This window comes from Chiloscyllium plagiosum, unplaced genomic scaffold (assembly GCF_037043375.1).
Source record: "Chiloscyllium plagiosum isolate Xiang-an unplaced genomic scaffold, Cpla_swu_hap1 HiC_scaffold_45, whole genome shotgun sequence".
NCBI lineage: Eukaryota > Metazoa > Chordata > Chondrichthyes > Orectolobiformes > Hemiscylliidae > Chiloscyllium > Chiloscyllium plagiosum.
The window spans coordinates 62836972-62850674 of record NW_028270183.1 but is presented as its reverse complement, the minus strand read 5'-3'; the positions used below and the strand labels follow the sequence as shown (position 1 = coordinate 62850674).

The 13703-nt window shown below is 42.5% G+C and overlaps 1 non-coding gene across 1 annotated transcript; it reads right to left on the bottom strand.

Moving 5' to 3' along the window:
• Window positions 1–207: 207 nt before the first annotated feature.
• On the bottom strand, window positions 208–280 carry trnar-acg (transfer RNA arginine (anticodon ACG)). The gene has a single exon. It is a non-coding gene; the product is annotated as a tRNA-Arg (tRNA).
• Between the last annotated feature and the right edge of the window lie 13423 nt (window positions 281–13703).

The window sequence follows — 13703 nt, the reverse complement described above, 5'->3', positions numbered from 1 at the left end:
CTGCATTTTAAGAGCCGTGATGTTAACACGGACATGGTTAATAGTAGTCATGTTTAGCAGTTGAACAAGCGATAAAGATAATCACTGTCATTGACTCTCATGTTCTCAGGGATATGTAATGAAGGCATTCTCATTCCTGCAGATGGGGAGCTCATACCTTATTTCGGCTTTAAAAAAATCGGTTTTTAAGCGGGATTAACCTGCAAGCGAGCCAGGTAGGATTCGAACCTACAGTCTCCTGATGCGTAGTCAGGCGTGTTATCCATTGCGCCACTGGCCCGATGCACCGAGGCAGCCTTAAGAACCGTGATGTTAATACGGACACGGTTAATAGCAGTCATGTTTTCCAGTTGAACAAGCAATAAAGATAATCACTGTCACTGCTTCAGTCTAATCTTCATCACCTTTCAAAGCAGCGAATTTTCCAAAAAAAAACACATATGTCCTCATGAAGTTCCATTCACACTCTGTCTGCTCAGTCATTTAATGGAATCACTGCTGATGTGATGAATTTCGAATCCACTTTTTCAGCATAACTGACGTGAATGTGAGCCTAATCACCACATTGTATATACCAGTTAACTTTCAGAGGTTTCGAGTACAGTAACGACTTTTGCGAGTATGCAGGAAAGTGAATACTGTGAACCAAGCAAAAAAATCCCTTCATGGAAATTAATCCAGTGCAAAGTCAAACATATAAGAACGGCAGATGACGTAAACATTTCTGTGCATCACTCTGCACAGTGCGTCTCCAAGAATTGACTCTTTGCAGAATTCTTCTTTGTAATTTAGGCTGTCCCAGTTGTAGATACTCTTACAAGCCACAAACAAGTATCCTGCTGAAAACTACTTACTTAAGATTAAAATAGTTGACCATCTATTCGACCAGCTGATGTCCCAATGTTCCCTGCTTCATGTCAATACAAGTTCTTGCAGGTGAAATTGGTGCTCCCAGCATGATGTCCACTGCTCTTTGATGCGTGGGAATTGAAGCCGCTGTCGTTAAGGCGAGAGCATTTAGCCTCGATATTTCACGTGCCTCTGTATCATCAGAGAATGGCACTGCGCTCACCGATTGCATTTTCGCAGCCACATGCTCGCGCTGAACGCCATTACCATTTCCAATTAGTTTTGAGTACACTGCAAATCAATTTCTCTGATTCCACGCCCTTGAGCTGGGATTATATGACATGCCATTATATGATTACGTCAAGAAGTGAGGAAATTGGTGAAGTAACCGATGTTAAAATACAGTGTTATTGAGAAATACATTTCAGCAATACCCTGCAGTATCCCATGGCCCTTTGAAGTTTTGTAGATATCTCGCAAACTTAACATCCTACAACCTCAGTGTTGCAAACTCTGCAGTCGCTCCGGACATAGAAGCTATATATTCAACCGAATCTGAGTTCCCACATCTCAGTCACTGTTTGACAAGTATTCCTTTGTGCGTGTGGTTCTTTTCTTGGCATAACCTCTGCCACGATCCTTATTGCTTTTTGCATCGTGCTTTTCCATGTGGCGCCAGGATCATGAAATGGTTCTTCCTTGGCATTGTCAACACAGCAAGTTCTGCTCGAATCACTGTCACAGCAATCGGAATTTTGTCCGCTTTACTCCATGTAATATGTGCTTAGCAAACGCTGAGAAAATCAATCTTTGTTTTACATGAAAATACTCTACGTGGTGATAGGTTTCCTTCTTCAAACACACGCTGTCTCACATCTTTGCGTTTCACATATCATAACCACCCTTTATCGGAGAAATCGCTCCCTCCCACAAGAACTAACTCGCCTAAACGTCCACCCTCCCATTTCACTGAGGTATTGCGCAATATAATAATCACATTTACACTGTTCATTCTGTACTGCTGCGGTCACTATTTTGGGTGAAAGTGCTCAATCCCATGGTCGGCATCTTCAAGCAATTCAATCCATTTAGATGCAGCTGTTCTGTAATTAATCCTCGTGGAGCAGCTTTCACTGACACGGACAAGAGATTACTGGAGCATCAATCTCAGGATAAGTGCAAAGCGCAGGTTTGAGCAAAAGATGTTTTATTGGAAAAGACAAGTTTCTGTTGCTTTCTCCAGTCATTTATTTCATTTGTTCATTCGGTTCCCCCGAAATATTGCGTGCAGTTCTGCAATTCACATTACAGTAGTCATTTGATCGCACTGGAAACCGTGCAGAAATTTACCAAGTTGAAAAGTTTAGGTTATGAAGACAGATTGTTTTGACTGGGGTTGCATTCTTAAGGCAGAGGAAACTATGAGGATACATGTTTCATATGCACTATGTAATGAGCGACATGGACAATGCAGACTAAAATAAACGTTTCCTCTTGACCGATCAACAGGGGCGAAGACTGAAGTTAAGAGATGGAAAGGATTGAGGAGATATGCAGAAAAATCTCATCAGCAAGCGGATGGTTGAATCTGGATTCACTGTCTGAAGGGATGTGCAGAGGCGAACCCACATAACCTTCAGAAATACACGGATCTGAACTTGAGTTGTTAATGCATACAAGGCCAAGTGATGAAAATGAATAAAGATAGTCAAGCGATTGCATCTGACAAAAGCATGTACAACGACATTGAGGGGTGTCATTCTACACATGCGTGGTATTCGGGTAGCTGTCCATGGTGGGCTAGCAGGTCCATTTTTTTCGCTTTCTTCGCTGTCACCCGGCTTTGATTCTCAGTCCGGGAGTTGGGGTTTGTTTTGATCCTGATAGTGACATCAGCAAAAGCAACCACCTGCAAGTGGAGTGGTTTTAGTACCTCGGATCAATTAATGACGTCGAGAAATGAGAGACGATATCCCAGCCTCTTAAAGAAGGGGAACGGTGCCTCGGCAGTCTCTGCTCATTCAGACAGTTCACTCTCCATTCTCCTTTGATTCCGCTTCCTAAAGGTTTTCCCAAAATTGTCAAAGCTGAGACTTGGCTCTGTGTCTTGTTTCCTTTTCAATTGCAGGTGCCACAGTGAATCTCGGAAAGTTGACAGGTGTAAAGGACAACGTGAGCAACGAATTCAGCTTCCCCCCGAGTCATCACTCTGGGATATTGACTCTGACGTTCGCAGGGGCATTTAATGAAGGGACTCTTGTCCATGCAGTTCAAGGTGCAAACCGCATTTCGGCTTCAGACCAGTCAGTTATTAGTGCAATAAAGTCAGCCCTGCCCGCAAGCCAGGTTGGAATCAAAACTCCACACAGCAGATCTGTAGTTAGCACGTTTTCCATTGTGCCACTAGCCCGATGTATGTGCTACATTGTGCGGTAAGTTAGGTTTTATGTGAATTTGAAGCCTGCCATTCTTGCTCTTAAACCAAGTCGAAACTTTAACTCCAATCTCTGGACCGTAATATTCTTTATCACACTGTGCAGGCGCGTGCTTGAGGTTGGTATTCTGCAGAGTTGTGATGCAAACACGGACATGACCAATCGTACTCATGTTCACAAGTTGAATAACCAGGAAAAATAATCACCGTTAATGCTTCATTCCAATGCTCCACTCTTTGTGCAGAGGAAGGTTTTGTAACGAAAAGACATTCATCCTCATGAAACTTCCATTCACTTTGTGTCTACTCAGCCATTCAATGGGATCTCCGCTCATCTGATGAATTTCAAATTCACTTTACTGATTTTGCTCCATCACTTTTGATATACTAATGCCTAATCACATCATCGTATTCAAGCTAATTTTCGAAGTCTGAAAGTACTTCAACGACCTGTGCGAATTTACAAGAAATTGAATAAAATGAAATGAGCAAAAAAAAATCCTTTCCTGCCCAGAGCAGAGTTCGCCATATGAGAAAGCTCAGAGACCGTAAACATTGCCTCCGTTTCTCTCAGTGCAGATGTCAATAGAAGCTGCTCCAGGTAAAGTTGGAACTTCCAGCTTAATGTCCCGGTGCTCCCTGCTTCGTGTCAATAGAAGCTGCTGCAGTTGAGGTTGCAGCTCCCAGCCTGATGCGACGTATACCACGTCAATAGAAACTGCTCCACGCAATGTTGGAACTCCCAGTCCCCAGCATTTCAATTCACTCTATACTTTCAGTGAAAAACTTAACAATCAATGATTTCATTCCTGAACACATTTCTGCTGGATCATCCCCATCCGCATTTCCAGTTTGATCTTCGCTGCTGCACCAGTTTCTCGTATTTCAGGCCTGAAACCTGGCACTATATGATATTCCACAGCAGTGGTCACTTCCTTGTATGACGACATTGGTAAAGTAGCCGATGTTAAACTACATTTCTTTTGCAGAAATACATTCCAGCAATTCCCTGCACTATTCTCTGACGCTTTCATTTTCTGGAGAACTATATCAATCTTCGCCTTCAACAAACTAAGTGATGAAATATCCATCGGCTATGGAGATACCGAAGTTAACCATTCAGCCCACCATGAGTTTGCATGTCTCAGTCACTGTTTGTCAAGTATTCCTACTGTTCATGTAGTCCTGTTCCTAACATATCCTCAGCCACTATCTTTACTGCTTTTTGCATCATGCTATTCCATTTGGTGCCGGTACCGTGCAGTGGTTAGTGCTTTGCGTAGTGGCAGCAGAAAGATCATCTCCAATTTGACTTCCAGTATTGTCACTTGTTACCGTTTTATGCAGAGTAAGACATGCTTCATAAAAGCAGGAGCGAATCAATCTTTTTTGACATGAAAATATTCGTCGATGTGATGATTTTGCTCCTTCAAACTCTCGCCCTTTCACATCTCTGCTGTCTATGTATCAGGATTCAAACCCACCCATTCTCGGAGATTTCCCCCCATCCCACGATCAGTAACCCTGCTTTTGGTTCCTCCTCCAATTTCCCTGAGGCATGTGGCAATCAAGCACTTGTACTGACATTGTTCAGTCTGTGCAGCTACAGTCAATGTTGTTGGGCGAACGTGACCCAATCCCACAATTCGGACTTTAAAACCAGTCGATCTATTTACATACAGCTGTTGTGAGATCAGTGCTCATGTATCAATTTTTACTGACATGTACCAGAGATCACTGGAACATCAGGATCAGGAAAAGAACACAATGCAGTATTCAGCAAAGTGTTTTTTTTTTTGGAAACGATCAGTTTCTCTATTCTAATTTCAATGGAGAAGAGGAGATTGTGAGGAAACATGATTGAAATGTGCAAAACAATGAGAGATAAAAGCATGTTCGGCTGAAAGAAATGGTTTCTGTCGGTCAAACGCCAAGTGGTGTAGACTAAATGTAGGAGGTAGAAAGTTTTCAGGAGAAAAGCTGTAAAATCTTTATCCACAAGTGGTGGTGGATAAATCTGAAGCTTATTGTAATGAAATCAACACAACCTTCAGAGGTATTCAATCTGTATTTGTGATGCTAAGGCATACAAGGCAAAGAGATGGAAATTGGAATGAGGATAGTCAAGCGGTTGTTTCTGCCAAGAACGCGTCCAACACATTTGAGGGCTGTCACTCTACGTGCGCCTGACCGTTGTACTCGTCCCTGGTCGTGTCGTGGTTCTGAATTGGCACTTATACCACTGCAGCCCGGGTTCAATTCCCAGTAAGGGCTGTTTTGTTCAGCATCAACAGCGTGGGCATCTGTGATAGGATTCCTTTCAATGCTTCTAATCAATCAATGTCTCCACGAACATCAGAGTCAATGTCCCAGCCTCTTAAACAAGGAGAAGGTACCTCGGCAATCCATGAACCAACATTAGACAAAGGTATTTATTTTGTTTCCTTGCCATTTCGCGGAGCTGCAGCGATTTGGTCGTTGGCTCTGTGAAATTGAAAAGTGCCCATTCGCAGTGTGTGAGACTATTTGGTCTTCCTCACTTGTGATGACACTGCGACATTTACTGTGGTATTCTCCGGGATGTGTACTGAAAGAGATTGTCGTGTCTGCATATCAGGAGCTCAAACTTCATCTCGGCTTCAGAACAATGAGGAAGATTAGGTTGTAAGTGCAATATGTACGTGCGTTAACCTCGAGCTAGAGAGGAGTGAAACATAAAATGTTCAGATCTGGACTCAGGCACGTTAGACTTTGCGCCACTTGCCCCACGTGTTCTTCACGCTTTCATGCTTCAGAGTTGTGATGTTAACATGGACAGGAGAAATAGCAGTCATATTCAAAAATTTAACCAGGAAAGAAAATCACCACCACTGCTTCAGTCCAATACTCCCCACTTTGTATTTCAGCGCGATTCATAATGAAAACATATCTGTCATGATGAAGCTTCCATTCAGCATCTTGTATGTTCAGACATTGAATGGGATCATCGTTGATCCTGTAAATTTCAACATCAGTTTCCTGCTTTTCCTCCATAAATCAAGATAAACTCGAGCATAATGTCAACATCAGATAGAGTCATAGAGTCAGAGAGATGCAGTGCATGGAAACAGACCCTTCGGTCCGACTTGTTCATGCTGACCAGATATCCCAACCCAATCTAGTCCCACCTGTCATCACCCCGTCCATATCCCTCGAAACCCTTTCTATTCGTATATCCATCCAAATGCCTCTTAAATGTTGCAATTGTACCAGCCTCCACCACTTCCTCTGGCAGCACATTCCATACACTTATCACTCTCTGTGTGAAAACGTTGCCCAGTCGGTCTCATGTGTATCTTTCCCCTTTCACCCTCAAACTGTGCCCTGTAATTTTGGACTCACAGACCGCAGGGATAAGACTTTTTCTATTTAACATATCTTTGACCCTCATAATTTTGAAAACCTCTAACAAGTCATGCCTCAGCCTCCGACGCTTTAGGGAAAACAGCCCCAGCCTGTTAAGCCTCACCCTATATCACAAATCCTCCAACCCTGGCAAAATCCTCATTTTTTTTCTGAACCCTTTCAAATTTCGTAACTTCTTTCCGATACGAAGGAGACCAGATATGCACGCAATATTCCAACAGTGGCCTAACCAACGTCTTGTACAGCCGCAACATGACCTCCCAGCTTATGTACTCAATACTCTGAACAATAAAGGAAAGCATACCAAACGCATTCTTCACTATCCTATCTACCTGCGACTCCACTTTTAAGTTAAATTTCAAATATCAGAATTCTACGAACCTGCTCTCCAAGGTCTCTTTGTTCAGCAACACTCCCTCGGACATTACCATTAAGTGTGGAAGTCCTGTTATGATTTGCTTTCCCAAAATGCAGCACCTCACATTTATCTGAATTAAACTCCATCTGCCACTTCTCAGCCAATTAGTAGAACTGGTCAAGATCCTGTTCTAATCTGTGTAACTCTCTTCGCTGTCCACTACACCTCGAATTAAATGACAAAAGGTAGAGTACCCAGCACCGATCCTTGTAGCACTCCACTAGTCACGGGACTCTAGTCTGAAAAACAATCGTCCAGCACCACCCTCTGTCATCTCCCTTTGATCTAGTAATATACCGTTAATTTTTGGAAGTTTAGTTTGCTTTAATGACTTGCGTGAGTTTTCAGGAAATTTAATAACATGACACGAGCTGAAAGTCGCTTCGTGCAATTTAACCAATTACGCAGTCAGTCTTATGATAAAAGGCATAAAAAGAAAATATTACCTGCGTTTCTTTCTGCACAGATTCTTCTCCACGAGCTGAATCTTTGCCACATTTTTCCTTATTTTTGCGCGATTTCCCTGGGACAGATATTCACTCAATCTACAAACATGGGTCCTGCTAAATACTACTTTAATTCAGATTAAAAGAACTGAGTATCCTTTCTTCCAACTTGATGTCTCATTGCTCCGTGCTCCTTATCAATACAATCTGCTCCAGGTGAGGTGGGAACGTCCAGCCTGCTGCCACAATGCCCCCTGCTTTATGCCAACAGAAGCTGCTCCATATAAATTGGAGGTCCCAATCTGATATCACAATGCTCCTTGCTCCATGTCAACAGAAGGTACTCCTACAGGTGAGTGTGGAGTTCTAGCCCCGGCATTTCATGCACCTTTATACCTTCACAGTGGGCTCGTCCTCATGCCCATTTCCAGTTTGATCTTCGATGCTGCGCCACTCAGTCTCGCTTAGTTCAGCTCTGGGAACCCGAGATTATATGATATTCCGCAACACTGGTTACTTATGCGGAATACCACACTTCTCCGTTTCATAAATCAGAATTCAAACCCACGCACTTTCAGAGATTTCCCTCCCTTGCATGGTCGCTAACCCTCCTTTACATCGCTCCTGCCATTTCACTGAGGCATTCCATAACCTAATGCACACATCGGCACCATTCTGTCTGTGCTGCTGCTGTCACTCTTGATGGGTAAACGTGTCCCATCCCATCATCGGGAACTTGAAACCAGTCGATCCATTTCAATCCCGGTGGTTATGAAATCAATCATCATGTCGGAGCCTTTACTGACATGGACCAGGGATTATCTGTTAACAATTCGTATTGATTTCCTGCCACTAAGCCAGTATGGCACCTCACTTGCTACGTTTCTATTAATGCCACAGACGTTTATCTTTTAACCAGTTTGCCATTGTAAAATAAACACACACTTTGTCAACCATGCTAGTCTAATTCTTGCGCTAGGTGGCTTTCAGTCTGACGTTAAGTTGACTGGTTTGTGATCTCTACTACCAAGATGCTCTCCCGACGCCATTCCTCCTATTGTGCTGCTCTTGTTTGTCTTGCCATGACTGATCAAAACAGTGCTCTTGAAATCACTTCAAAAATCATTTCGCATTACAATGACACACTACAGTGTAGTTGTGAAAAAAAAAACATTATTCCCACCCTTTTATTTGATCATTATTGAGAGATTAACTGCCGTTAGCTCCACTGTACCACGAGGTTGTTCGGGGCTCTGTGACACTCTTCCAGCAGTGTCACTGCATTTTTTGTTCCTTCGCTGAATTTTTACAGTCGCGTTTGATGTTCATTTTAAAGCATCATTCCTCAGAACTACAATTTGTCATTCGACCAAAATCGCCAGACTTTTCATTTAAAGTCTCCTCCATTGTTTTCAAAAGGGGAAAAAGTGAGAGTTTTAGCAGCAGATGAACTGAGATTCGGCCGACTTATCAATTGTCTGCGTGTGGGGCACATGTGATCGAGGTAATGATAAGATTCAACAGCGCAACCCAGCAGCTTTCATGCTAACATTTATTTGGTGTTAGCTGCACAAAATGCCAGCGTCATTCCACTTCATTTCACAATCTGTCTTTTTGTTTTTGGCTTGTCTTTTTCTCCTATAGTTCTCCCTGGATGACAGTAACTTTGACGTTCAAAATGCCTGCCTTTCTTATACCCCCAAAACCGGATTATCTCATTGGTTCGATGTTGGTAGAGCAATCAATTCTAAATCGATTGGCTTTTAGTTTACTGAGACGTAATTGAAATTCGTTGGTTTAATTTGAATTGTTGTCAAAATAGCAACCATTTCAGGTATCTATTACACAGCCAAATATTATATATTTTCAATATTCCAGTAAACTCTGACACCGCTCTCATACGTTCTCAGTGCAGAACAACATTCTTCCTCTCTTAAAGGTACAGTATACACTTTCAACTTCATAACAATCTGAAATTCCACATCAGGCTGTCACTGGCCCACCACACACAAAACTAGAAATAAAGACTTCAAATAAAGGACAGTTATAATTGAATGAGGGAGCAGTTAAATGTAGAGAATTTGAGGACTGCAGATGCTGGAGATCAGAGCTGAAAATGTTTTGCTGGAAAAGCGCAGCAGGTCAGGAAGCATCCAAGGAGCAGGAGAATCGACGTTTCGGGCATGAGCCATTCCTGAAGAAGGTCTCATGTCCGAAACGTCGATTCTCCTGCTCTTTGGATGCTGCCTGACCTGCTACGCTTTTCCAGTAACATATTTTCAGCAGTAAAATGTGCCTTGTCACAGTCAAAATGAAACAGGGGATAGAGAAAGATACTGTACTCGCCAGCACACAGAAAGTAGTCGAGTGTTTTGCAGGAATCTACATCATAGGCATGAGAATAAATTGTTTTTTTTTTACATGACATGGTGATGTGGTAGAACGACATGTTAACGCCAAGAGCAGTAGCCTGTAGTGTTTAGTGAACTACAATCCTGCTTCAGACACTTTCATTCAGTGTAAAATCCATATCTGGCAGTGAGGGAGTAAGGAACGTTCGAATTCAGAGAGCAGAAGTAGAGGAGTGGGAAGAGCACAGAGGAATGTTGGGCTGGAAGCAGTGGCGGATTAATGGGGTGTAAGACCATGGATGGATTTGACAGAAAATCTGAGAATTACAAAATCAGTGGAGAGGCATCCTGGGATCCAATGTAGATCATAGAGTTTTATTTAGTCAGAACAGAAGGAAGTCAAGAAGGAAATGACAGGCAGTTAGCTGAACATCTGTCACAGGAAAGCATCTCAATATTCTTTTATGAAAGTTGTTGAGCAAGGCAATTAGAGAAAGAAAATCAAGGGTATGATGCAAATTCAAGATACTTTACGAAAGGGTTGTTAGCTTTAAACAGATTATTGAAGTTCTTTGTGGAGCTATCGTGTGCTATGGATAAACTGCCATGTCCTGATCCATTCGTGAGCCTGTCAAACGTCTCTTGAAGGCTCCCCCCATCCTTAAACAATCCTTAATGAATGCTTGTACGTTTTCAACAATCAAATTATATTTCGTGATGTTGTGTGGGACCTGATAAAACGCCTCCTGAACAAGCAAAACAGTGGGGTTCCAACGTGAATTCCACTCCACAGGAGACTTTGCAGAGATCACATAACTTGAAAGATGACTCCCAGCGCATCCACATTCTCTCATTGTCTTCCTCTTTCTTCAAAATTCTGGGACGAAGCCTGTCTGGTCTATTTGACTCAATGTTTAGTCCAGTTAACTTTTGAAGTACGACCTCTTTCCTGTTCTTTTTGTGCCCCTTGTTTCATATTTTGGGACATTTAATCTCCTAATGAAGAGCTCATGATTGGATGTTTACTGACGGCCTGTGTTTTTCCAGTACCACATTCTTCGACACTGATTGCAAGCATTTGCAATCCTCATTTTCTCCTTTTCCACAATGCTGACATTTGTAAAGTTTCGCAATGTGCTGATTCGCTTTGCGTCTTGCCAGGCCAGATGATCCTCTGAAGCCTCGCCCACATACACGTGCTCTGTTTATCCTGACTTTGAACGAGTTTTTTACCTTTCTGTTCAGAATTCCGTATTATTCAGGTTAGGATAAATGATGTGACTCCGTCAGACTCTGCTGTGATCTTTCATCCAAATTTGCTGATTGCAAATCAATCCTTCTAATACCGTGTAAAATTGATTTGAAGCATATAATTGTGAGAGAACCCATTCAAACATGCTCGGTCAAATACCTAAACAACTCTTAATGTGAATCAGTGTCAAGTGTTGCATTTTCACATTCCTGTGAATCATCTTGCACATTTTGATAGATGGAAGACGGGATAGAATTACAATCTGATGTTGTTGATTTGGATATCCATTGCAATTCCTTCATCATTTCCAGGTGTTTAACCTGTAACTCCTCACCTGCTAATGATCAGGGACTACGTGCACGACTGGACTGCAGCAGTTCAAGAAGATCATTCATCTAATTCTACATCGGCAATTGGAGATTGACAATATCTGCCAGTCTTGCTCAAGAAAGCGCTGGAAAGTGGGGTGAACTAATCTGCTCAGGGAACTAGCATGGGCACGATGCACCAAATTACATTCTGTTGTAATCATTCGGTAATTGTGACTAAAATTAAAGAAACAAATACTCACATTTTAGTCCATGGATCTGTTTCTGTATCCACCACTCAGTGAGAAAGCAGCTAATCGTTGGAGCATCTGCACTTTCAGATTCAGTGTTGCGAGAAACACCTGCAAGAAAATAATAGCAAAATACTGCAGCAGCTGAAATATTTTTTGAAAAAAAAACAGGAGATGCTGGATTAAATTAGTTGGTCGGTTTGTATGTGCAGGGAAAGAAGGAAGATGAATGTTTTAGCGTGTGCAGACAGAAATCAGGAAATAAAAATGAAGCAGATTTTCTTGATCCTTATGATCTGAGAAGCAGAAGGAAAATGGAGTTGAGTTGTGACAGTCACAGGCTCCAGGGATTGTAATTGGTGGGAAACTCATAAAGATACAGTCGACAAGACTTATGTTAAAATAACAAAAAGGGGTGTATAAAATTCATCACGGTCAATCCACTTGAGTAATTCAGAAGACACAGATATACCTTGCTGAAAATGTGTTGCTGGAAAAGCGCAGCAGGTCAGGCAGCATCCAAGGAGCAGGAGAATCGACGTTTCGGAAACGTCGATTCTCCTGCTCCATGGATGCTGCCTGACCTGCTGCGCGTTTCCAGCAACACATTTTCAGCTCCGATCTCCAGCATCTGCAATCCTCACTTTCTTAACAAATACACCTTGGTTTGGGTTTGGTGTGTGTAAATACTCTCCTCTGAACTCACTCTAAATGCAGTTTCATAAACCCATCTCTACCAGTCCAGGAGAGAAACCCACAATCATTGTGTCCTGGCCAAAGTCTTGTTCCATGTACTCTGCTATCCTGTAAATTTGGCAGACGTTATCCCAAGTCCAAATGGCACTCCGTCAGCGCCTAATATCACCGGATCCAATCCTCACGCCACCTAAACACGCTTAAGAGAGGATAAACCAAACATGACTGATACGAGAAGTCAGGGAGAGCACAGAAACAAAAGCAAAAAAAAAACATCTGATGTAGATTAGTGAAACCTTGAGCATTGGAAAGACTTTAATAACGAGCACAGAACAGCTGAAATGGCAAGATGAGTTATTAAGATTTAGTATGTAAGTGAGTGAACCTGAAATATAAAGAATGTTGCAAGAGTTTGTTCACATATTTAAAAGTTTACAGAGAGAATAGTAAGGTAAAAACAATGACTGCAGATGCTGGAAACCAGATTCTGGAGTAGTGTGGTGCTGGAAAAGGACAGCAGTTCAGGAAGCATCCAAGAAGCAGGAAAATGCGACGTTTCGGGCAAAAGCCCTTCATCAGGAATACAAGCAGAGCGCCTGAAGGGTGGAGAGATAACAGAGAGAAGGGTGCAAATTAGAGCACTGGAGAAGATGTAATGGGGAACAACGAAATGTTGCAGGTGAGCACGTACATTGCATCAGTTTTCACCGTGGAAGACAACAACAAAATACGTGAATTAAGAGGCGTGCGTAGGGAAGAAGTGAATGAAATGCCAACACTAACGAGAAGATGCCGGGGAAGCTGCAAGGTCTGAAGGAATTAAATCACTGAGACCAGATGGACTGCATACCCGATTTCTGAAGGAGATTGCTGAGGAGATTGTCGAGGCAATGGTGGTGATCAGTCAGGAGTCACTGGCGTCAGAGTGGGTCCCAGATGACTGGAAAGTTTTAAATGCAACACCCCTTCTGAAAGAAAGGGGAGAGGCAGTCACAGACCACTGTCGGCCATGCGAACGACAGTGTTGCACAGTACTTGGGAATGGATGGTAAATACAGCAAAGTCTGCATGTCTTCATCAAGTGGACGTCATGTCTGACAGCTATGCTAGATCTCTTTGAGGAAGTACAAAGGAAGTAAGACAAAGCAGAGCCAGTGACGTGATCTAATTCAATACTCATAAGTCCTGTGATAAGGTGCCATACAGAAGACTGCTAAATAAGATAAGAGCGTGCTGTTAATGACAAGGAGGGGATTGGCTGATAGGCTGAGTGGGAAAGAGGGGTCCTTTACA